Raw genomic sequence first — 26240 nt, forward strand, 5'->3', positions numbered from 1 at the left:
GTAAGGGCTTCTGTGACACACCTCTATAATAGCCACATGCGCTTATTATTCCACCACTGAAATTTTAATCAGTCAGCCAGTCCATCAGTCTGCAAACAATCATGGCTATTTTCTGGCCTCATGGCTGGCAACACAGCAGAAAATCCTGGAACACCTAGTACTTGTCTGCAAGGAACAAAAACTTACTTGTATCACCCAGGTCATTGTTTTCAGAAGATTCTACTGTTTGAGGTCAATTTTTATTTAAGAAACATATAGCTGCTGCTTGCTGTTAATGAGGAATGTGATAAAAGACAAGACAAGTGTTTGCTTCTTACCCCAAGGGGGCTTAGAAGACAGCACTTACCCTTCCCGTGGACCTTTCTGCTACAAATAGGGTCCTTTGGCTTCATGGCTTTGGAATGGAGGAATCAAGCTTTGTTCCATTACCAGCCTTCCTCAGGTTTCTATCCAAAACTTTAAAAAAACACACTTTTAATATATATTAGTTTCCTGATTGATAAGAGGGTGACTCTATTCTGATATAAATCCATCCCACTGCAAGAAATTGCCTAGAGGGAAAAGAAATTCAGCACTGAGTCACCTGACCTTTTAGGCAGCACCCAAATCCCAATAACTCTGGTGACCACATTGGTTTCTGCAACCACTGAGAAGAGAGAGGAAGTGGCTGCTGACTATTGAACTTGTTTCACAAACTGCCTCATGATAGACATTTTTTTTGCCCCTGCCTCAGACAGCCCACTTATTTGTTTATTTTTAAACCAGTCCATTTAAAAAAGAAAATATTTGGCTGTATTGTCTTGAAAACATTCAGTAAATGGCCTTCATCCTTCGTGTGTTTCAGGAGGAGATAGATAAGTAAGGAGTGAACAGGTCCTAAGGTTTTCTAATGTTTGCCAAATTTCAACAATTTTTCACATCTCTTTCCTTTAAGTTAGTCAATGAATTGTGTGTGTGAGAGTGAGACTTTCAATCCACTCTCCAGAGAGTATGCAGTTTGATTGATTGATTAGAATTGAATAGAAATACATGCAAACGTTCACAATTAATTTAATTGTAAATGAAGATTTTGAAAGAGCTACATTATAAAAGAATGTGCCAGATGAACTGACAGACTTGTTTTTCTATCACTTTAGAGTTCTTAAACTTTTTTATCCTTCCCTGTTAATTTTTCATTTCTTTCAAAGGATTTAAGCATATTTGTAGTTACACAAATGATATTGATACATTTTGCTGTAAATTTTTTCTCTGTATTTTGCATGAAGATTGTCTTCTTCTGGCTTGTGACCATTTCAGGCCAGTATCCATAGATCTATCATATTCTTTTTAACCATTTCATGGTATTTCATGGTAGAATGTATCATAATTATATTAACTGTCCCACACTGATGGACTTTTGAATTATTCCCTGTTTTTGATTACTATAAAAGTGTTGCACTGAACATCTTTGGACCTATGTACAAATGCATAGATTTCTCTAAGGCATGTGGTAGGAATCAGAATTTATGGTTTATGTAGTGTGCATATTAATAATTGGTTATACCAATTTATAGCAACACTTCAAGGAATGCCAAGATATTAGCAAACTTCATATTTGTTGTTTCTTTAAAGAAATGGTATGCCATTGTTTTTTAGTTTTCAATTTCCTTATTGCTGTTGAGTATTGTTTTGTGTGTTTACTGGACATTTGTGTTTATTCTTCAGTGAAATGCTTTTTTATCCCTTTGCCCATTTTTCTGTAAGGTTTTTCCCCTATTCCTTTTCTTCTGTTAATAGTGTTTTTGTTTAGCTTTTTTCATAATGGTTTGAAAGTTATAAATTATATTTCTGTTTTTAAAAACATACTATGCCAAAATAGCTACTGCACATCTTTTAAACATATATTTTCTGTATGTGACTAGAATTAGCCAGTACCTCTACCCACCCACCCTGCCTCCAACAAGGCAAAAAAAGATACTTTTTTTGCATGGATAGGCACTGGGAATGGAACCGTGTCTCTGGCCTGGCAGGCAAAAACTCTGCCTACTGAGTTGCCATGGCCCTCCCAAGAAAAGATACTTTTTATTCCCATTGTTTCCTCCTCCCATTTCTGATTGTTACCATCTGGGATTTTTATTTTTAGTTACTTAAAATTTTTGAAGATTTATTATTTTTGTGTATAACATTGATTCTTGTATCCTAATATTTTCTCTTGGATTGGTCCTCTTTTTACTGGAATACATCCTCTATCACTTCTTTCAGAGAAATTTAAAAGGTAGATTCCATGCTGTTGCCTGGCTAAAAAGGTCTGTATTTTTCCTTTTTAGTGGAATTGGGTGAGTATAAAATTCTGGTCTCAAAATAATTTCCTCCTACATCTATGAAGATATTGTGTAACATTTTTTTAGTTTCCACTATTGCTGTTGTAAAATTTGATATTGGTCTGTTGCTTGGTTCTTTCGAGGTAATCTATTTTTTTTTCCTCTAGAAGCTTTTAGGATTTTCTCCTCATCTATATTATTCTTAAATTTCTTCACAATGTAACTTGCTTTTGTTTTTTAAATTTTACTCATTCTACATGGCATGCAATGTGCCCTTTTAAGATGAGGATTTGTTTATTCCATTCTGGAAAGATTTTCTTACTTATTTGCTCTGTGTGTTCTTACCATTTATTCTCACACTCAGGAATTCTCATTAGATGGATATTTCAACTTCTGGCTCTATCTTCTATACCTTTCAACCTTTAAAAAACACTTTCTGTTTTGCTGAACTTTTGTGCTGCCTTATGACAGAACTGGTCTTCAGGTTAGATGCTATGTTTAAAGAATAGATTCAAGATTAGTTGGTTTTCCTTTTAGAAGTCTGTAAATTTTAAAAACATATCTGTTGTCACAGATTCATTGAGTTCATCTTATTTCCACCTTTTTTTTCTGGGAGGAGGGGGGAGAGATGAAACATTCTGAATGGGGTGAGAGTATCATCCTGTGTGTTTTATCATTGTAAATCAGCAGTTCACCAAGGACCTTGGTCCTTTCACTTACTGTGTAACTGGTAATACCTTAATTTTTCATAAAAAAGAACTCCTGGGTTTTTGTTCCTTTATGGGGTGGGTTCTCTTAAAAGCTTCCTCCTTTAGTATTCCATCATATAGGTTTTATACAGAGAACACATTTTTGACATTATAATATACAAATATGCACCCTCTATGGTGTCCAGTGTATTCCTTGGAAATCATAGGAATTGGATAAATGTTTGCCAAATTGATCAATCAATAAATTCATCAACCATATTATATAGTGATTAGATCAAACCATATATTTTAATAGAATGGTGAAAGATATTAAATTAATTAAAAAGAACCTAAATATTTATATTATTTTAACCAAATTATTCCAAATGTTAACATTTTATAGTTCCCTTTTAAATTTCTATCGTCAATGTATATTGTGAGGCTCTTTGTTCTTTTTGCTTAAAGCTTCTTGATTAAGCAAGTGTGGAAGGAGGGGCTGGGAATTTTAGCTGTGCTATTCCCATTAGCAGCACAGTCAGAATGCCTCACAATATTTTTCTAACAGTCCCCTCCTGCTGTGAATTACTGTAAATTTATTCATGCTGTGAAACATGGTATGTTCTGTTTCTCCACAAGGCTCTTTTAAACCTTAGAAAAACTTCATTAATTGCAAAACTGCAAAACATATGCATGTAAACCTTTCATGTTAATTAGAATAATGGGGTGTCAAGAATACTGATTTTGAATACTGAAACTGAATCACACAAGTGAAAATGAAAAAAAGAAGTTGTTTCATCAGGCTGTGCAAATTTCCCATTCCATACTCCTTTTTGTATTTTTAAATGAAATTATCACCTAGTATTTAAAATTTTTTGCACTCAATTCCTGTATTCTTGGTTGATCTTCAGTTATTAGTCTTGTGGTACATGTCTTTTAATCATCTTTCTTGATTGGATGGGATTATTAAAGAATGTTGTACTTTATACTTTAATTTTTAAATTCTATTATTATGCTTTAAATCTTATCTGAAAGAGAGCTTCTTCAAGAAGGGTACAGAATGCTTTGTTCTAAGTAGACTTGGAAAATATATTTGAGAAAGACAGTACTCCTCTGAGTAATACCAAAACAATTCCTCAACTCATTTTACTAGTAATTAGTTACCATGGAGAATGATAGCCCTGCCATGAATTCAGTATGGTAGGTTCAGCTGATGGTTAAAACACTAGGCAGTTACTACATAAAAACTCCCTAAAAGGATCCATGGATTAAAATCAGACCTGCCTTTATTATCTTTGTAATTTTTAACTGCAATCATAATTTTCCACTTTTTTTAACCTTTAAACTTTTGGGGTAGAAACCCTTTAAGATATATCAACAATACTCTCTATGAAAGTTAATGGCAGTTCATAGGTGTATAGAAGTAGAGTCCCAGTTCCATGAGTTAAATTGATTTTTTAATGATTTCTTTGAATATTTACTTTTGGTCTCATCCATAGTTTGTAGTCAATGAGTCTGTTTAGAATATTTGTACATACTCCTTTTTTTTGTTTGTTTGCTTTAAACTGAAAGAAAAGACTGATAGCAATTCTGCTCCACTAGCATTCATAGAAGATTAAGAGGAGATGCTACAGGACTTCCAGAGAAGATGGCAGCTTAGTAAGACGCACGGATCTTAGTTCCTGCTCCAGAACACCTACTAGGGGAGTAGAAACGATACAGAACAGCTCCCAGAGCCACGACAGAGATCAAAAAGATAGCGTACCCCATCCTGGAATGGCTGACTGGCTGAGAAAACCCACTCCGGTGAGATCACCGAGGGGCGTGGGCTTCACTGGGTGGGGCGGCAAGCGGCCGGAGATCCTCCCTTCCCCCTTCCCAGGCCGACTGGGAGAATTGGACAGGCGGTCCCCTCAAGCCGTGGTGGCTGGTGCCCACACCATGGGTGGCCCCCCCGGACCAATTGAGAGAATTGGATCGGAAATCCCCAGGCCGTGGAGAACGGTGATGGGGGGGCGCTTCCAAACACGTGACTCCCCAGGAATGGTGCACTCTCCTGGGTGGGCTGCAGGGGCTGGCACCCTCCTGCTATGCTTGCGCCCCGGACAAACTAGGAAATTCGGATGGGCAGTCTCCTGGGCTGCGGTGGCCAGCGACCCTCTCTGCGTTTGGACCCTGGGCCGGCTGGCACTCTTCCAAGGACGAAACTCCCCGACGGTGAGAGTTTTCCAAAGTTAAAGGACCCACAGCACCTTTTACTGGTGGGACCCGCAGACAAACGTGTGCCACGAGTGCCACTTACTGGGCAGGATAAGAAAAACAGATCCCAGAGATTTCACAGAAAAATCTTCCAAATTGTGGGGTCCAGCACCAAGGGAAATCTGACTAAATGCCCAGACACCAGCAGAAGATAACGGATCACGCTCAAAAAATTGAAAATATGGCCCAGTCAAAGGAACAAACCAATAATTCAAATGAGATACAGGAGCTGAGACAACTGATGCTGAATATACGAACAGAAATGGAAAACCTCTTCAAAACCGAAATCGATAAATTGAGGGAGGACATGAAGAAGACATGGGCTGAACAAAAAGAAGAAATAGAAAAACTGAAAAAACAAATCACAGAACTTATGGAAGTGAAGGATAAAGTAGAAAAGATGGAAAAAACAATGGATACCTACAATGATAGATTTAAAGAGACAGAAGATAGAATTAGTGATTTGGAGGATGGAACATATGAATTCCAAAAAGAAACAGAAACTATCGGGAAAAGAATGGAAAAATTTGAACAGGGTATCAGGGAACTAAAGGACAATATGAACCGCACAAATATACGTGTTGTGGGTGTCCGAGAAGGAGAAGAGAAGAGAAAAGGAGGAGAAAAACTAATGGAAGAAATTATCACTGAAAACTTCCCAACTCTTATGAAAGACCTAAAATTACAGATCCAAGAAGTGCAGTGCACCCCAAAGAGATTAGACCCAAATAGGCGTTCTCCAAGACACTTACTAGTTAGAATGTCAGAGGTCAAAGAGAAAGAGAGGATCTTGAAAGCAGCAAGAGAAAAACAATCCATCACATACAAGGGAAACCCAATAAGATTATGTGTAGATTTCTCAGCAGAAACCATGGAGGTTAATAGACAGCGGAATGAAATATTTAATTTACTAAAAGAGAAAAACTGCCAACCGAGACTCCTGTATCCAGCAAAATTGTCCTTCAAAAATGAGGGAGAAATTAAAACATTCTCAGACAAAAAGTCACTGAGAGAATTTGTGACCAAGAGACCAGCTCTGCAAGAAATACTAAAGGGAGCACTAGAGTCAGAACCAAAAAGACAGAAGAGAGAGGTATGGAGAAGAGTGTAGAAAGAAGGAAAGTCAGATATGATATATATAATACAAAAGGCAAAATGGTAGAGGAAAATATTGTCCAAACAGTAATAACACTGAATGTTAATGGACTGAATTCCCCAATCCAAAGACATAGATTGGCAGAATGGATTAAAAAACAGGATCCTTCTATATGCTGTCTACAGGAAACAAATCTTAGACCCAAAGATATACATAGGTTGAAAGTGAAAGGTTGGGAAAAGATATTTCATGCAAATAACAACCAGAAAAGAGCAGGAGTAGCTATACTAATATCCAACAAATTAGACTTCAAATGTAAAACAGCTAAAAGAGACAAAGAAGAACACTATCTACTAATAAAAGGAACAATTCAACAAGAAGACATAACAATCATAAATATTTATGCACCGAACCAGAATGCCCCAAAATACGTAAGGTATACACTGCAAACACTGAAAAGGGAAATAGACACATATACCATAATAGTTGGAGACTTCAATTCACCACTCTCATCAATGGACAGAACATCTAGACAGAGGATCAATAAAGAAATAGAGAATCTGAATATTACTATAAATGAGCTAGACTTAACAGACATTTATAGGACATTACATCCCACAACAGCAGGATACACCTTTTCTCAAGTGCTCATGGATCATTCTCAAAGATAGACCACACGCTGGGTCACAAAGCAAGTCTTAACAAATTTAAAAAGATTGAAATCATACACAACACTTTCTTGGATCATAAAGGAATGAAGTTGGAAATCAATAATAGGCGGAGTGCCAGAAAATCCACAAATGCGTGGAGGCTCAACAACACACTCATAAACAACGAGTGGGTCAAAGAAGAAATTGCAAGATAAATTAGTAAATACCTCGACATGAATGAAAATGAAAACACAACATATCAAAGCATATGGGACGCAGCAAAGGCAGTGCTAAGAGGGAAATTTATTGCCCTAAATGCCTATATCAGAAAAGAAGAAAAGGCAAAAATGCAGGAATTAACTGTCCACTTGGAAGAACTGGAGAAAGAACAGCAAACTAATCCCAAAGCAAGCAAAAGGAAAGAAATAACAAAGATTAGAGCAGAAATAAATGAAATTGAAAACATGAAAACAATAGAGAAAATCAATAAGACCAGAAGTTGGTTCTATGAGAAAATCAATAAGATTGATGGGCCCTTAGCAAGATTGACAAAAAGAAGAAGAGAGAGGATGCAAATAATTAAGATCAGAAATGAAGAGGAAACATAACTACTGACATCACAGAAATAAAGGAGGTAATAACAGAATACTATGAAGAACTTTATGCTAATAAATAAAATTTAGATGAAATGGACGTGTTACTGGAAAGACATGAGCAACCAACTTTGACTCAAGAAGAAATAGATGATCTCAACAAACCAATCACAAGTAAAGAAATTGAATTAGTCATCCAAAAGCTTCCTAAAAAGAAAAGTCCAGGACCAGACGGCTTCACATGTGAATTCTACCAAACATTCCAGAAAGAATTAGTACCAACTCTCCTCAAACTCTTCAAAAAAATCAAAGTGGAGGGAAAACTACGTAATTCATTCTATGAAGCCAACATCACCCTCATACCAAAACCAGGCAAAGATATTACAAATACAGAAAACTACAGACCAATCTCTCTAATGAATATAGATGCAAAAATCCTCAATAAAATTCTAGCAAATCGTATCCAACAACACATTAAAAGAATTATACATCATAACCAAGTAGGATTCATCCCAGGTATGCAAGGATGGTTCAACATAAGAAAATCATTAATGTAATACACCATATCAACAAATCAAAGGAGATAAATCACATGAGCATCTCAATTGATGCAGAGAAGGCATTTGACAAGATTCAACATCCTTTCCTGTTGAAAACACTTCAAAGGATAGGAATACAAGGGAACTTCCTTAAAATGATAGAGGGAATATATGAAAAACCCACAGCTAATATCATCCTCATTGGGGAAAAATTGAAAACTCTCCCCCTAAGATCAGGAACAAAACAAGGGTGTCCAGTATCACCACTATTATTCAACATTGTGTTGGAGGTTCTAGCCAGAGCAATTAGAAGAAAAAGGAATACAAGGCATCAAAATTGGAAAGGAAGAAATAAAACTATCACTCTTTGCAGACGATATCATACTATACGTCGAAAACCCGGAAAAATCCACCACAAAACTACTAGAGCTAATAAATGAGTACAGCAAAGTAGCAGGTTACAAGATCAACATTCAAAAATCTGTAGCATTTCTATACACTAGTAATGAACAAGCTGAGGGGGAAATCAAGAAAGGAATTCCATTTACAATTGCAACTAAAAGAATAAAATACCTAGGAATAAATTTAACTAAAGAGACAAAATACCTATATAAAGAAAACTACAAAAAACTGTTAAAAGAAATCACAGAAGACCTAAATAGATGGAAGGGCATACCGTGTTCATGGATTGGAAGACTAAATATAGTTAAGATGTCAATCCTACCTAAATTGATTTACAGATTCAATGCAATACCAATCAAAATCCCAACAACTTATTTTTCAGAAATAGAAAAACCAATAAGCAAATTTATCTGGAAGGGCAGGGTGCCCCGAATTGCTAAAAACATCTTGAGGAAAAAATCGAACCTGGAGGTCTCACACTGCCTGACTTTAAGGCATATTATGAAGCCACAGTGGTCAAAACAGCATGGTATTTGCATAAAGATAGATATATCGACCAATGGAATCGAATAGAGTGCTCAGATATAGACCCTCTCATCTATGGACATTTGATCTTTGATAAGGCAGTCAAGCCAACTCACCTGGGACAGAACAGTCTCTTCAATAAACGATGCCTAGAGAACTGGATATCCATATGCAAAAGAATGAAAGAAGACCCATATCTCACACCCTATACAAAAGTTAACTCAAAATGGATTAAAGATCTAAACATTAGGTCTAAGACCATAAAACAGTTAGAGGAAAGTGTTGGGAGATGTCTTATGAAACTTACGATTGGAGGCAGTTTATGGACCTTAAACCTAAAGCCAGAGCACTGAAGAAGGAAATAAATAAATGGGAACTCCTCAAAATTAAACACTTTTGTGCATCAAAGAACTTCATCAAGAAAGTAGAAAGACAGCCTACACAATGGGAGACAATATTTGGAAATGACATATCAGATAAAGGTCTAGTATCCAGAATTTATAAAGAGATTGTTCAACTCAACAACAAAAAGACAGCCAACCCAATTACAAAATGGGAAAAAGACTTGAACAGACACCTATCAGAAGAGGAAATACAAATGGCCAAAATGCACATGAAGAGATGCTCAATGTCCCTGGCCATTAGAGAAATGCAAATCAAAACCACAATGAGATATCATCTCACACCCACCAGAATGACCATTATCAACAAAACAGAAAATGACAAGTGTTGGAGAGGATGCGGAGAAAGAGGCACACTTATCCACTCTTGGTGGGAATGTCAAATGGTGCAACCACTGTGCAAGGCAGTTTGGCGGTTCCTCAAAAAGCTGAATATAGAATTGCCATACGACCCAACAATACCATTGCTGGGAATCTACTCAAAGGACTTAAGGGCAAAAACTCAAACGGACATTTGCACACCAATGTTTATAGCAGCGTTATTTACAATGCAAAGAGATGGAAACAGCCAAAATGTCCTTCAACAGATGAGTGGCTAAACAAGCTGTGGTATATACATACGATGGAATATTATGCAAATTTAAGACAGGATAAACTTATGAAGCATATAATCACATGGATGGACCTAGAGAACATTATGCTGAGTGAGTCTAGCCAAAAACTAAAAGACAAATGCTGTATGGTCCCACTGATATGAACCGACATTCGAGAATAAACTTGGAATATGTCATTGGTAACAGAGTCCAGCAGGAGTTAGAAACAGGGTAAGATAATGGGTAATTGGAGCTGAAGGTATACAGGCTGTGCAGCAGGACTAGATACAAAAAACTCTAAAATGGACAACACAATAATACCTAATTGTAATGTAATCATGTTAAAACACTGAATGAAGCTGCATCTGAGCTATAGGTTTTTTTTTGTTGTTGTTGTTGTTTTGTGTTTTGTTTGTTTTTGTCTGTTTGGTTGTTTTTTTGTTTATTTTTACTCTTATTTTTACTTTTATTTTTTCTCTATATTAACATTCTATATCTTTTTCTGTTGTGTTGCTAGTTCTTCTAAATCGATGCAAATGTACTAAGAAACGATGATCATGCATCTGTGTGATGATGTTAAGAATTACTGATTGCATATGTAGAATGGTATGATTTCTAAATGTTGGGTTAATTTCTTTTTTCCATTAATTAATAAAAAAATAAATTAATTAATTTAAAAAAAAAGAGGAGATGCTACATAATGGCTTTAGTGTAAGTTAGATTGGTATAAAACATTTTCTTAGTGTGTTTACTGGATTGATTATTTTCTGAAACAATTTTACAAAGCTGACTTTAGTTTACTGCTATGTCTTAATTTTAGTAGAGAGCAGATTTTAACTAAAATTAAGTAAGGCACACAATAGACTCTTGCTTTTCTTTATCTTTTTAGAATGCAAATGAGGCTCTTTTTCCCTAAACTGTCAGCTGTTTAGATCTTTAAGTTTAGAAGTTTTGTGGCTGTTGTCACTGTCATATCATGGCTCACAGAAGCTTAGAAGAACAACTTCCAATTTGAACTTGGAAAGCCACTTTGCTAATTTTCTGTCATTTTTGCAACGAGTTATAAAGCTGCCACCTCTAAATAGGTCAGGTGCATTCTTTCTTCATTTCTGGTTGCAGGATAAATCTCTTTATGAAAACAAGAATTAGCAAGATATGGCAAGAAAATAAAAGGGTAGAGGGGAAGGTTATGGACTTTTAATGTTTTTTTGAGAGAGAATTGAGAAATTTCAACTCTTCATTTGCTTTATGTCCTTTGTGAGTGTGCACAGAGAAGTGAGAGGAGAGGTGATAGCAAGTGGAGAAAAACATAATCCACATGAGTACATGGATACACTCAGACTGATGATCCCGCATGAAGTGAGCAGGGTTCAGAGTCACTGAAACCAAATGAGAAAGAACACAATCTGGACTTCCTGGTGAAAACAAAAAGACTCAGATTGATTCATCTCATTGATCACAAAGCATATTTAATATTCTTAAGTGGCGAAGGGTTAGTCTTCCTCAGTTATTAGAAGGTGAAGACACAGACTCTGAGCCAGTGCTGGAAGGGCCTGGTCAGTGTGGCTGGCCCTAGAGAAACATGTGCTGTGAGGGAGGCATGGGTGGGCCAAGGAGAGCAAGGCAGTGGTCAAGGCTGTGGAAGGAGCTTGAGGATACCAGGGAAAAAAATGAATGTGCAATATGAGAGTCTAAGTAAAGAGATAGAAATTTTAAAAATATACCAAACAGGAATACTGGAGTGGAACACCCAATGACTGAAATGAAAGATCCCTGGGAGGGTTTCAAGACCAGAATGAAGCCAGCAGATGAATGAATCAGTGAGGTTGAAGACAAGACACTTGAAATGGATCAGGCTGAGAAGCACAAAGAAAGAAGGAAAGTGAAAAATAGGGTAAGACAGCTATAGGATACCATTCAGCATACCCATATAAGCATTATGGGAGTTCTAGAAGGAGAAGAAAGAGAGAAAAAAGCAGATCAAATAGTTAAAGGAATAACGACAGAGGACATCCCCAATTTAGTAAAATACATGAATATGCACATCCACAAAACTCAGAGAACACCAAGCAGGATAAACATGAAGAAAAAAAACACCCCATGTGCTGGTTTGAATCTGGTTGTTTCCAGGGAGATGTGACCCCACCTATTCAAGGTCAATCTTAATCTGCTTGTTGGAATCCTTTAACAGAGAGATATTTTGGAGAGAGTTCAGAGATGCAAAGAGACAGAAATGCTCTAGGAAATCTAACAGAGAAAGTAGTGTTCAGAGACATTTTGGAGACAACCATTGAACCCAGAACCAGGAGAGAAGGGCTAGAAGACATTGACATGTGCTTTCCAATGTCATGGAGGAACCCTGATGCCTGTGGCCTTTTCTGAGAGAAGGTCTCTTACTCTTGGTGAATTAATTTGGACATTTGCATGGGTTTAGAATGGTAAATTTGTAACTAATAAATCCCCATAGAAAAAGCCAACCTATTTCTGATATATTGCATTCTGGCAGCTTTGGAAAACTGAAGCATGCCATGGTATATCGATCACACTATCAAATGCAAAGGATAAGGAGAGAGTTATGAAAGCTGCAAGAGAAAAGCAACATATTCAATATAAGGGGGTCCCAATTAGATCAAGTTCCAATTTCTCATCAGAAATCATGGAGGCAAGAAGGCACTGGGTTGAAGTATTTGAAGTAAGAAGGTAGAACAACTGCCAACCAAGACTGACTATCAAAAATGAGTAGAGATTAAAACATTCTTAGAGAATCAAAAGCTGGCAAAGTTCACCATCACTAGGCTGGCCTTACAAGCAATGCTGAAGGGAGTTCTTAAGATGGAAAGAAAGGGACACTAGACAGTGGTTCAAAGAAGCACACAGAAATAAAGATCTGTGGGGTAAGCATTGGATAATTGTAAATGTTAATACCATTGTATTGTTTTTTTATGTAACTCCATTTCTTACTTCCTACAGGTGCTAAAATGCGAATGTATAAAGTAATGATAAATCTATGTTTTTGGACATACAATATATAAAAATATAAGTGGTAACAAGTACAAAAAATGGTGGGGGACAGATGGGTACAGGAAAAGTATATGTGCATACTATTGAGGTTAAGTTGGTATCAGAACAAATATAATTGTTATGCATTTTAGAGTGCTAAATTTTAACCCAATGGTAGCCACAAGGAAAGCAGACAAAAAGTATATCTGGATATAAGTGACTCAATATAGTTCAAGACAAAGAAGAAATAAAAACAAAATAGGCTTTAATAGAAGTGAGTAACAAAACAGACATAAGATTTAAGCTATGTGGCAAAATGGCAGAGAAAAGTCCTGTATTATAAATGGTAACTTTAAATGTAAATGGATTAAATTCCAATCAAAAGGCAGAGATTAGCAGAATAGATGAAAAAGTGTGATGCAACTGTATGCTGTCTGTAAGAGACTTATCTTAATGTCAAAGATAGAAAAAGATTGAGAATGACAATATATACTGTGCATGAAGTAATCAAAAGATAGCTAGAGTAGCTATGGTAATATAAAATAAAACAGACTTTAAGTCAAAAACAGTTGTGAGGGACAAAGATAGTCATTATGTTCTGATAAAGAGGACAATTCAACAGAAAATGTAACAATTACAAATATAAAAGTACTTAACAGCAGAGCACCAAAGTATATGAAGCAATTAATGACAAATTTGAAGGGAGAAAATTGATGATTCTACAATGACAGTGGGAAATTTTAACACCCTACTCTCAGTAATAGATATAACATCTATCAGAAGTTCAAAAAAGAAGAGTTGAATGATATATTAAGCCTATTAGACCTAATGGCCATATATAGAGTGCTACACTCAATGAATACAAAAAACACATTCTTCTTAAAAGTGGATCATGTACCAACAAAGAAAACCCCAGGACCAGATGGCTTCACAGGAAAATACTACCAAACATTCCAAGAAGACTTAATTCCAACTCAAACTCTTCCAAAAATATTGAAGAGGAGGGAGCACTCCCTAACTCATCCTACAAAGCCAACATAGCCCTCATACCAAAATTGGATAAAATTACCACAAGAAAAGAAAACTACAGACCAATACTTCATATGAATATAGATGCAAAAATCCTCAACAAAATATTAGCAAACTGAATTCAAGAGCATATTAAAAGAAGTGTACACCTTGATCAAGTGGGATTTGTCCCTGGTAGGTAACGTGAGTCAACATAAGAAAATCTATTAATGTAATACACCATATTAACAGAATGAAGGGAAAAAATCCCACATGGCCATCCCAGCTGATATAGAAAATTGACAAAATACAGCACCCTTTATTGATAAAAATATGTAGAACACTAGGAATAGAAGGAAATTTCCTCAACATGATAAAGGACATATCGTATATGAAAAAAATATATCTAACATCCTACTTGATGAAAGATTGAAATCTTTCCTTCTGAGATCAGGAACAAGGCAAGGAGGCCCAATGTCACCATTGTTATTCAATATTGTGTTGGAAATTCTTGCTAGAGCAATTATGCAAGAGAAAGAAATAAAAGACATCCGAATAGGAAAACAAGAAGTAAAACTTCCCCTACATGCACATAATATGATCCTATATACAGAAAATTCTTAAAAATCCATAACAAAACTCCTAGAGCTAAATGAACTCAGCAAAATGGTGAGGTACAAGATCAACACCCCCAAATCAGTAGTGCCTCAATACACAAGCAATGAACAATTGGAAGAAGAGAAATTCCACTCAAAATAACAACTAAAAGAATCAAATATCTAGGAATAAATCCAATTAAGGAAGTGAAGGACTTGTACACAGAAAACTACAAAATATTGTTAAAAGAGCTTAAAGAAGATCCAAATAAATGGAAGGATAGTTCATGTTCATGGATTGGAAAACTAAATATTGTTAAGATGTCAGTACCACTCAAAGCAACTGATAGAGTCAATGCAATCCCAGTGAAAATTCCAACAATCTTCTTTGCAAAAATGGAAAAGGCAATCATCAAATGGAAAGGTAAAGGGACCCAAATAGCTAGAGGTATCTTTGAAAAAGAATGAAGTTGGAGGATATCACTTCCTGATCTGAAAATTCATTACAAGGCCACAGTTATCAAAACAGTATGGTGCTGGCACAAGAACAGACATATAGACTAATGGAATTGAATTGAGAGCTCACATTTATGGCCAATAGATTTTTGACAAGGTGCAAAGATCACTCAATTTGGAAAGACTAGCCTCTTTAACAGATAGTGCTGGGAAACTGGATCTCTGCAAAAATAGAAGGAAGACCCCACCCCTACCAAACACCATATATAGAAATCAGCATAAAAATGTATCAAAGGTCTAAATGTAAGAGCTAAAACTATTAAACTCCTAGAAGAAAATGTAGGAATGCATCTTCAGGACCTTGTGTTAGGCAATGGTCTTAGACTTTATAACCAAAGTGTAAGCAACAAAATAAAAAAAAAAAAGATAAATGGGACCTCATTAAAATTAAAATCATTTGTTCCTCAAAGGACTTGTTCATGAAAGTAAAATGAAAACCTACCCAATTGGAGAAAATATTTTGGAGCTACATATCTGATAAAATGTTAATATCCAGAATATATAAAGAAATCCTTCAACTTTCCTACCAAAAGGCAAGCAATTAATCAAAACATGTTCAAAAGACCTGAACAGTCATCTCTCCAAAGAAGATATACAAATGGCCAGAAAGCACATGAAAAGACGCTGAACATCACTAACCATCAGGAAAATGCAAACTCAATCACTGGAAACCATTTCACATCATTAGAATGGCTGCTATTTAAAAAAATGGAAAATAACAAGTGTTGAAGAGGATACACACAAATAAGAACACTCCTTCATTGGTGGTTACAATATAAAATGATGCAGTCACTGTGGCAGATAGTTTGGCAGTTCCTCAGAAAGCTAATTATAGAATTACTATTATAGAACTGCCATTCTATTTCTAGGTATATATCCAGAAGAATTGAAAGCAGAGATGTGAAGAGAGATTTGTACACGAATATTCATAGGGGCATTATTCACAATTTCCAAAAGTTGGAAGCAACTCAAATGACCATCAATCAATGAATGGATAAATAAAATGTGCAATAGGCATACAATGTAATATTATTCAGCCATACAATGGAATATTAACCAGCCATAAAACAGAATGAAGTCCTGATACATGTGACAACACGGATGAACTTGGAAGATATCATATTGAACAAATTAGCCAGAAACAAAAGGACAAACATTATATCATCTAACTGATTCAAAATAATTAGGGTAAGCAAACTCATAGAGCCATAATCTAGAATATAGGTTATCATGGGACACAGTGAGGCTAGGGAATGGGAAGCTAAGGCTTACAATACATAAGGTTCCTATTTGGAATGAAGGAAATGTTTTGATAATGGATGGTGGTGATGTTAGTACAACATTGTGAATACAATTAACAGCATTGAAATAAATATCTGAATATGAATAGAAGGACACATTTCAGATTATATATTGTAATATAATTAATTTTTTATTAAAAAATTTCATGGAACTGTACTACGCAAACAGTAAACCTTAAGTTAAACCATAGACTTTAATTTACAGTACAATTATAAAAATGTGCTATCATCAATTGTAACAATTGTCCCACACCAAAACAAGCTGTTGCTTTGGGGGTGGTGTATGGGAATCCTGTATTTTGTACATGGTTGTTCTGTAAATCCACAACTTCTCTAATAAAAAAAAATCCTCCAAAATCAAATGGAAAAAATAAAACTTTTGGACATCAAAAAATAAAAATACATCATAATTTAAAGAAATATTTATGTGCCCAAAGAAGCTTTGAGAGTGGAAAATTGATGGAAGTTAAATGGGTTCCTGACAGCAGAATTTCTCAGAACTTCTGATATGTAATGTGCATTTTCAGTGTTCAAGAGTTATAGCATTTCCTATAGCTTTTTTCTGTTTCTTTAATTTAGATCCTTTTACTCCCAGAAACTCACAAGAAATTAGAGTTCCACAGAACACACTTTGGGAGAAGTTTGGTGGACTCAGTAACTGCTCAGGCCCCTATTTGATTGAAGAAAAATAGTTGTAGAAACAAGTCTATTGAACAATTGTTCAACACTTTCTTTCTGAATTCTTGTTCTTCAGAGGGTGGTCTGTAGAACTCCAGAGATGCAGAGACATTACCCCCCGGGATCTTGTTAGAAGTGCAAACTTGCAGGTTCCACCTCAGACCTACCACATTTTTGAAAACATCCCTGATGAACATTTGCACATTAATGTTTTCAAAGCCCTGGTCTAAAGAATGTTAGTGATTGCACTGATGGCTGATGATTTTCCCTGAGATCTACAGGAGCACATGTCTTTCCTGAATCCAACCAGGGCAGGAGATGTTGACAAGGAGGTGTCTGTCTGTCTGGAAAGTTGGTTAGTTCTTATCTCCAGTGAGGCATCCCAAACGTGAAGGAAGATGGCTATGATGCTTAGAATCAGACCTCATCATTGTGGTGCTCTCGGAAGAATTGCTGGGCATTTGCTCTGAACTTGCTCTGATTTCAAATCTTATTAAGTCAGGAAGTAGTGCCTGGCAAATGGTTTATCCTGCCTTGGCTGTTCATGCTTTCCAATTCATTTTAATTGTGCTAATTAAACCTCAAGTGATATTTCAAGTACAGATTGTTTTTTCCATTATTGAATCTTTGGCCAGCATATTAATGCTTTAGAATTAATGTGAGTCAGATGCTTACTCATTTGTGGACGACTTTACATTTAAAAGATCTAGACTTGATCAATTTTGCACAGATTCCTTCAGAAACTGCTATAACAGAGTGATACAATTTCACTTAAACAAATAAGACTAACTCTTCCCTCAGAAATAGACACAAAATTATCTTCTACATGACCCAGATTCCTGGATCATGGCTAGCAATTATGGTTATGCTCTGTGCTAAAATGTTTATGTGCAGCCTAGGGAGGTGGTAGAGTGCAGTGGTGAAGACCCTGAGCTTTGGGTTAAAATTCCATGTCTATGTGTACTTAGGTGACCTTGAAAAACATACCAACTTTTCCAAAACTCATGTTTTTCATTAATGAAATGAGGTCAAAACGTTTGCATTCTACTTTAGTTGTAAGGATTAAATAAAACAGTAATTAAAAGCACTAGACAAGATTACCTGATTCAATAAATACCAAGCAAATGGCAATATTATCATTACTATAATTAGACAAAACAGTTTTGAGCTGTTAATCATATAAGTTAGGCTTGAAGAAAAAAATGATATTAGATTTTATGAAAAAAATTAAGATTATGACATAGCATTCTCTATTGAGAATCTCTTTATTTTAATCTTCCTATGCTCAGAATTTGCAAACTATTGAATATTACAAAGGGTAGAAAATTCATTCCATGGATTAGTACTTGAGGTACTAAAGGGGCCTCTTCATGTGTCATTGGTGGGTCTGACTGGTGAAGGAGGTCATCCTGAAAACAAGCCCTATGGCAGGCCCCTACCCCATGGCCCTTCCAGAGCCTGCTACATGAATCTATAAGGATAAAAGAAATGGGAGAGGACTCTTCAAAGTACAAAAATTTGGTTCTGACAAGCCAGAAACCAAATGGATGAGTAGTCATTGAGGGCTACCAAGTTGGCAATGGAGAATGTCAGGGAGAAACTTAGTTTATATTATAGCACTACTACAAGGCTTGAGAAATGATAGTGAAGGTAGGGCCAAATGCAGAAGAATGCTTGAATGCTTGTAAGAAGCAGTTAAACTCATTTTCATTCTGTACAGCCTGGGTGACTGCACCTCTGCCTCCTCAGCTGAAAACTAGAGGTTTATTCTTTACAGAGGATAAGATAGAGGTTCTGAGGAACTCCAGGTAGAGGTTAGGGTTAGGGTTAGGTTTAGGGTTAGTGCTAGACTGTGGGAACCATAGAGAAAGTGGGGAATTTACATACTGAATGTTGATATTTCCAACCTTTTCTGTCTCCAGACAGAATACTGGAAGAGGATGATCTAAAGAATTTGACAAGTTACTCTTGCAAAAATAAAGGTAATAACATGAAGCGTGTCACAATAAAAAGGACAAATATACTGCCCTACAGTGAAACCAACAGTTGATAAGCTTGCACAAAGTTTCTAGTACCCTGTTCTTGAAGATGTATAAACAGTGTTGGATCACCAAATGTATGAGAAAATCTTATAAAAAACTTATAACATGAAAGACAAACTCAAAAATTCAAAGAGGAATAAAAGTTGCAAGAAACAAAATATATATGGAGAGAAGAAAACTTCAAAAGAAATTATCATTAGTATCTCATAGAGCTCAGAAGAGATGTTGCATATGTAAAACAAAATCAGGATATCATACAAAAGAACATCAGGCAACAAAAAAAGAGACTTGGACACTAAAAATATAGCAGAGGAATGAAAACCTCAAAAGAAAGGTTGACATAAAACTGAGGAAGTCTCCTGTGTGTAGAGAATATAGACAAAAGATGGAAAATAGAAGAGAAAGGATTAGAAAATTGGATGACCTTTTCAGAAGGTCCAACATCCAAATGATAGGAGTTCCAAATGGTATGAAAGTGTCTCTTCATAATTGAATTGGCATTGCTTTTTTAATTATACAAATATTAGTGGTACATCCTACAACTGATGTTGTCTTCAGTTAGGTGAAATGTAGTAATTATTACATATTATAAGGTCCAGATATAAGTAGACCCTATAAATCTATAACATATGGAAAGATGTGAAAATGGAGAGTGTATTGAATGTGGAATGGTCATGTGGGGGAGGGCTGGCATTCTGTTTGGAAGTGAGCCAAGTTCTCATCTTCCATCATGGGAGATCAGTAGATGATGAATGTTAAACCAGGATCATCAAGGAGTAGCAATGTAAGTATGGTGTTGAGTGACCAGGTGAGCAATACCAAAAGAAGAAAAGAGATGAGTTGAGTGCCTAGGAAACAGGTAGTAGAACTGCACAGACAAGGTGGGACTACTGTTTTTTATACAGTAGGTTGAGTATTTTTTCACATAAAATTTTGTAGGATTATAGTCTCTTTGAACTAGGTGACTAGATTAAAATACAAAAGAAAATAGAATACTTTTTTTAAAGTCCCCTAGATCATACCACTGACTTCAACGAAATTTTTTCTTTTTTTTTTTTTTACCAATTAAGCCCATTTCTTCTATCTTGCCTTGACAATTTCTTAACAAACTTGAAAGTCCAGTCATCACAGAAGTTATCACTGAATACTAGAGCTAGAAGAAATCTGGGGAGCTTTCTAAGTGAACTACTTTGCTTTATCGAGAAGATGACATACTGAGAGAGGAGAAGTGACTCCAAGTAGTCAGTTGGGAGGAGCCAGGTCTATGGTCCAAGGTTTAAAGTTCCTGATTCCCTGTTCCAATGCTTTTTCCTATTTACTGAACTGCCTCTTGATCATTGCTATATGTTTTATCATCCTTGGTAGCTCGGTTCTTAGGAGCTCAGTATTGCATTTTGTAGCCCTTTATCCTTGGTGGGATTGTCATGAGCCAGACACTTAACAAACTTTGTTCTATTTGATTTCAATAATAAAACACAAGGCTTTTGATGGTGAGGGCTGCACCATAAGAGATGGGCTTACCCATAGTAATGTGAAGATGGCAGGTCAGATTCTATTAGGTGGGTGGGCAATTGCAGTTTAACAGCTGTTGAAGATTAATTGCCTTTTCCAACCTCAGGGTTACTCCAGAGTTAATGATGTATCCTAGTTCCATGGGGCACAGCTGTTGGGGTGGATGCAGCCATGAGCAGAGTTTCTGATATCAAGGAAGTGATCAGCCTGAGTTGGAAGAATCTGACATACTGTTGCCATTCAGAGACCCATCTTAAGTAAAAATTATTGTAATTCTTTGTGACTTAAAGAGGTGTGGACAACCAATAAATGTGTTTAGTTCAATAAAGTGCTAGCGGGAAAAATAAAGAAAAGCTAGCTTTTGAAACACAGAAGTATAAAAATGATGCTTTCCAGAAATTAAGTTTTATAATTTCATCAGCTAACATGTGCATTCTCCAGATTTTTCAAAATAAAGAATTTTTCTTTGGAGTATGGGTCCATATACCTTTTTTCATCATATCATAAATAGGATGACCAATTTTACCCACATTGTTTAATTGTGACATATAGTTTTGAAACATTTTAACATTGTGGTGATTCAAGTCTCATGTCTTCGAAAAACATTTTGAAAACTACATTTTCTACAATTGTCTGGCTTCTTCAAAATCTAGGTCTGGTAGTGGATCTGATTCATAACACTTAATGCAAAAATGGATGCATCTCACGCTTCTGTATTCTTGACGCTAAAAAGCAGAGGGGAAGAGTCCAATTCATTTTTATGTGTAAAAAATTGGATTAGTGATGGTAGAACAGAAAACGTAGACATAGTTCTATAAAGTAGAATTTTTTAAATAAAAAGTTATTCTGCAATATTTTCAAGATGTGTGTGAAATATTTTTCCAAAGCTTATTATTGAACTTTTTCTTCCCTCATTAAATCTGTAGAGTTTATCAACCTGACACTTCTTCAGTTCAATATAATTCAGCCTCAAAAAGTGAATAATGCTTGATTTTAAACATGGGACTACAAAGAGTGTTCTGTTTGTTGTTGTTCCTTATTATTATTATTATTGCTATTCTTTTGATGGTGCATTTAACGATGTGCAAATGTTTCCATTTACTTTTCTTGTTCCACAGGTTTGCCATCAGCAAATTTGGCTGCACCTAACCTCACTGTGGAGGAAGGAAATTCTGTCATGTTATCTTGCAGTGTGGTGGGCAACCCCATTCCTAATCTGTACTGGGATATCAGTAATCTGGTTACCAAACATATGGTAAGGCTTGTGTTTGTCTTTGTTAATAGAGAGACAATAAGGATGTCTCAGAATTTGGGAGACTGTATTAAACCTAGTTATGCTCATTTAATGTTTCATAGTTACATGTAGATATTTAAGGCAAGTTTTTGATAAGCATTTACTTTCTATTGATTCTTAATGAACAAAGACTAATTAATGGATTTTAGTTATGTATATCCAATAGGCCAAAGAGGCTCTATGTCCCTAGTGAGCACTTTGTGTCATCATGAGCAAGGTGAGTGACTCTCCTCATGGTCTTTTCCCTTGGTGGAAGGTAGGTAGGAATTCAAAGAGTAAATCAGCTTCACAGAGTAAGCAATTGAAACCTAGTGAAACAGAATAACTACTGATTTGCTCCTTTGCCTGTGCCCAATTCAGGCAGGGAAACTTCTCTAATGTTATGCATTTTATTTTTCCTCTAGTTAAGAGAAGAAACCCTAAATCTTGTCACTTGGGGATTGAGTCTAATAAAGATTATTTTTGTCTGTTAATTCATTTGTAGAATGAAACAAGCCAAACACAGGGCTCCTTAAGGAAAACTAACATTTCATCTGATGACAGTGGAAAACAAATCTCTTCTGTGGTAGAAAATATTGTAGGAGAAGATCAAGATTCTGTCAACCTCACTGTGCATTATAAGTAATAAGACCAGACTGTGTGTTTAATAGCAAATCTGTCACTTGGGCACCCTGGGTGCTGCTGAAGTTTGTTTTTAAAAGTATATGCAATGTTTTGTGCACACTTAATTAAGAAATGCTTATCTGCCTGTTTCACTTGTTCTATTTTTGCTTAATTTCTCTTGCTCATGCATTGTCTCTTTCTTTTGAAGATTCTATTAGTTCATCCTGTGCCTTCCCCCTGTCTTTTTCTGATAGGGCACGTTTTGAACTCCTCATCATGCTAATAAGTTTTAGTTGAAATTCTGATAAACCAATTTCCAAGTGTTTTTTAACTCTGTAAAATAATGGGAAGCTTTAAAATTATGATATCTAAAGTATTTGCTGCCTGCTCATAAAAACCTAATTGCACTGTTGATAACATAAAACCTCATTAGTTTTATGTTACATTTCTGTGGGAAGGTAAGAGGGGTCTTGCTTAAATTAATGAAAATGAAAACTATTAATACAAATAATAGCAGAAACATTGTTATTACCATCATTTTAAGTTTCTGTATAGACTGAAATTAAGATATAAGATATGACTGCTTCATAATTCAGCATATGTGCATTGTTTTCCAGTATTCTAAATAGTATATCATACTGTATTACCATCCAGATTGTGATGTTCAGTGCAGACTGGCATTCAGTAAAGATGACGTATGCACTCCACATCCCTGAAAATTTCCCAACTGGCATGGTTTAAATTCATGAGGTTTGGCTTTGTTTGGATTAAGGTGTGGATGAGAAACATATGAGTGTGCATGTGTTTAAATATACATACAAATTACACCCATGTAGACATATGCCCATAGTTGATGTCGATACACTGCTTAGCATGCACTCCTAGTACACACTGCATTTAGTATGTGATTGTTAAAATGTGGGTGGCTGAAACTATCAATCCTTTGTTGCTATTAGAACCATCCTGATGCCCACTGGGTACTAGATTCATATTTTCTCATCATTTGGACACATCAGTGTTATCCCCAAACAAATGCCACCAGTATCCAGCTTTATAACCTTAAATCAGCACCTCCTGCAAAGCTTAGGATCCTTGAGCATGGTGGTTGGAAAAAGTGGGTTCTGGGCTATGAGGTTTGGCTGAGATGGTAGGTATGGGAAAGGAAAGTATGGTCCCTACCCACCCTGGGGTCTCTGTTGTGATTGATTTGAAGCACAGACTCATAAGTTTGTGTATTTACATGTGCACCTTATAATGGACACAGAAACATTCCCCCAATTGTGTTTAAATAGAATTTTCATAGATCAAATCATATATTAAGAGTTATTTTACTTTCCAAACCATTTAAGGGTGCTTATGACAGATATTTGCTAAAGCAAACAGTCACACATTGTAAATTTAGATTTTGCAATGTTACATTTACTTAAGGTGTGGGACCTTGTTATATGAGTGCAGAGTTCAGAAATTCCACCTACTCATTTATGAGGAATTTTACTGGTATCTGGAAATCTTCCTGTAGATTATGCAAATTAATTAGACTTTTAAAATCAGCTTTGTACTTCTTTGGTAGGATTCTGGAAGGAGATCAGAGGGTAATGGAAGATTATCAGCTTTCTAATAAAGACAAACTTGAGTTTTGTTCAGTTAATGTCTATCTGATTGTAATCAGCTGAAGGGTGGACCTTTATCTCTCCAGGTTTAGCTAAATGGTAGAAGGAAGAAGTCATACAGGATATTAACGATTGACATAGCTATTGCAGGGACCCCATCCAGAAGTGAGTGTATTAGAGGACTTACTGGTTTCAGATTTTTTCCCCTTATGTGATGAGCACATACAATCAAGAGATCATAATGAGAGGTAATAACTCCTGAGTTAGGCATTGGAAAACCCAGATTCCAGTTCCAGCTCTGCCTATCTCTGTAACTTTGTGAGTCAATTAATTTCACTGGACTTTGGTTTCTTTGCCTGAAAAAATTGATACTCATAGATTTTGAATTTCCTGATTCTGTAATTATCCAAGTAGGACTGTGTAAAAATAAATCATGATTTGGGATTTGAAATACCTTCTGCTAGGATAAGTCCTCTCTTTAAATATGCTACCTGATAATGCTTAAACTTGAAATAATCTCTGGTCAGGTTTAGAAAAGAACCCAGACATGTAATGGATCAAAATATTGACCCTTTGCATCTAGAATCCTACAAATAGACCTTACAAATTAAATGTGATTCTTTACCATTGCATCTCTTATTGACAATAGTGAAAAAGTATAAACTTACCATATTTTATAATAATCCATCTGTATCAGTAGCAACATTCCTTACATTGATCGGGTTGATCTACTTTGGATAAGTTCTGTCAGCTCAGAGCTTCGAACAAGATTTGCAAAGTCATTTTTGTTGTTGGTAGTATCATTTAGAAAAGAAGCCCTATAAAAAATAGTACCCTTCATTGTTCTGGTGATGAATCTATAGAAACAAAGGTCAACCTGAACTGAACCTTCCCATTGTCAGAGCCTTGTGGATCTGTTTGGAGTTGGCTCACACTTACACTGAATAGATTTGAAGAATGACTGCCACACACTTAGGTAGAGTAGAGAAAGCAATCCCTCTGAAGTTCTCTGTGGGGAGCTGCACCAATCTTGATAATACAAAATACTCATGGATTCCAGAATTGCTGGTTATGTGTTTTCTTAAACCAAACAATGGTTGAAGAACATCCCCTGTCGATGTCACAGACATCTAGAGATGGGGAGAATTCTGAGCTTTCTGATATCATTTACTTTCTCTCTTTCAATTTAGTTGCACCAACTATCACACTTCTCAAATCTCCAACCTCAGACCACCACGGGTGCATTCCATTCACTGTGAAAGGCAACATCAAACCAGCGCTTCAGTGGTTCTATAATGGGGCAATATTGAATAAGTCCAAATACATCTGTACTAAAATACATGTTACTAATCATACGGAGTACCATGGCTGCTTCTAGCTGGATAATCCCACACACATGAACAAGGGGGACTACATTTTTATAGCCAAGAATGAGTATGGGAAGGATGAGAAACAAATTTATGCTCACTTTCATGGGCTGGCCTGAAGATGGTGAGTATCTAATGTTTTTCCATCTGGGGATTGTATAGGATGTATCATTCAGCTCTTTCAAAATGTTCTGCATAATAATAAGCCACCCCCAAACCCCATGTCTCAAAACATTATTATTCATTCTTGCTCATGGATCTGCAGGTCAGCTGGGGTGGTTTTATTCTAGATGCATTTATCATGGGGTGCAAGATGAGTAAGTATCAGCTGCACATAGGTCTGCTTCTTATGGCAGGCATGGAGGTGCAAGAGGTCAGGGCTTCTTAAGGTTTCAGTTCAGGGTGGGCACACTGTCTCTCCTGCCTCTATTCTGTATGGCCAAAATAAACCATATGGCCAAAGCCAAATCAAGGGACCTGGGAGAGGTGAAGGAGGCATGAATATTTTGGAATGATCATTTGCTCTTTACAGGATTACTAATTAATGTGTTTGGGTAGTTCATGAGAAGAGGGTTGTTATTATTACTCTTCTTCTTGCTGTTATTATTATTTTGTCTAAAGCACAAAACCCACATAAAACCATGAGCATATGAACAGTGTTTGGTTGAT

General features: G+C 36.0%; 1 pseudogene; it reads left to right on the forward strand.

Moving 5' to 3' along the window:
• LOC143680359 (BDNF/NT-3 growth factors receptor-like) overlaps positions 1 to 26240 on the forward strand; it is a 58584-nt pseudogene that overhangs the window by 12090 nt on the left and 20254 nt on the right.

The sequence above is a fragment of the Tamandua tetradactyla genome, chromosome 4 (genome assembly GCF_023851605.1).
Source record: "Tamandua tetradactyla isolate mTamTet1 chromosome 4, mTamTet1.pri, whole genome shotgun sequence".
Lineage (NCBI taxonomy): Eukaryota > Metazoa > Chordata > Mammalia > Pilosa > Myrmecophagidae > Tamandua > Tamandua tetradactyla.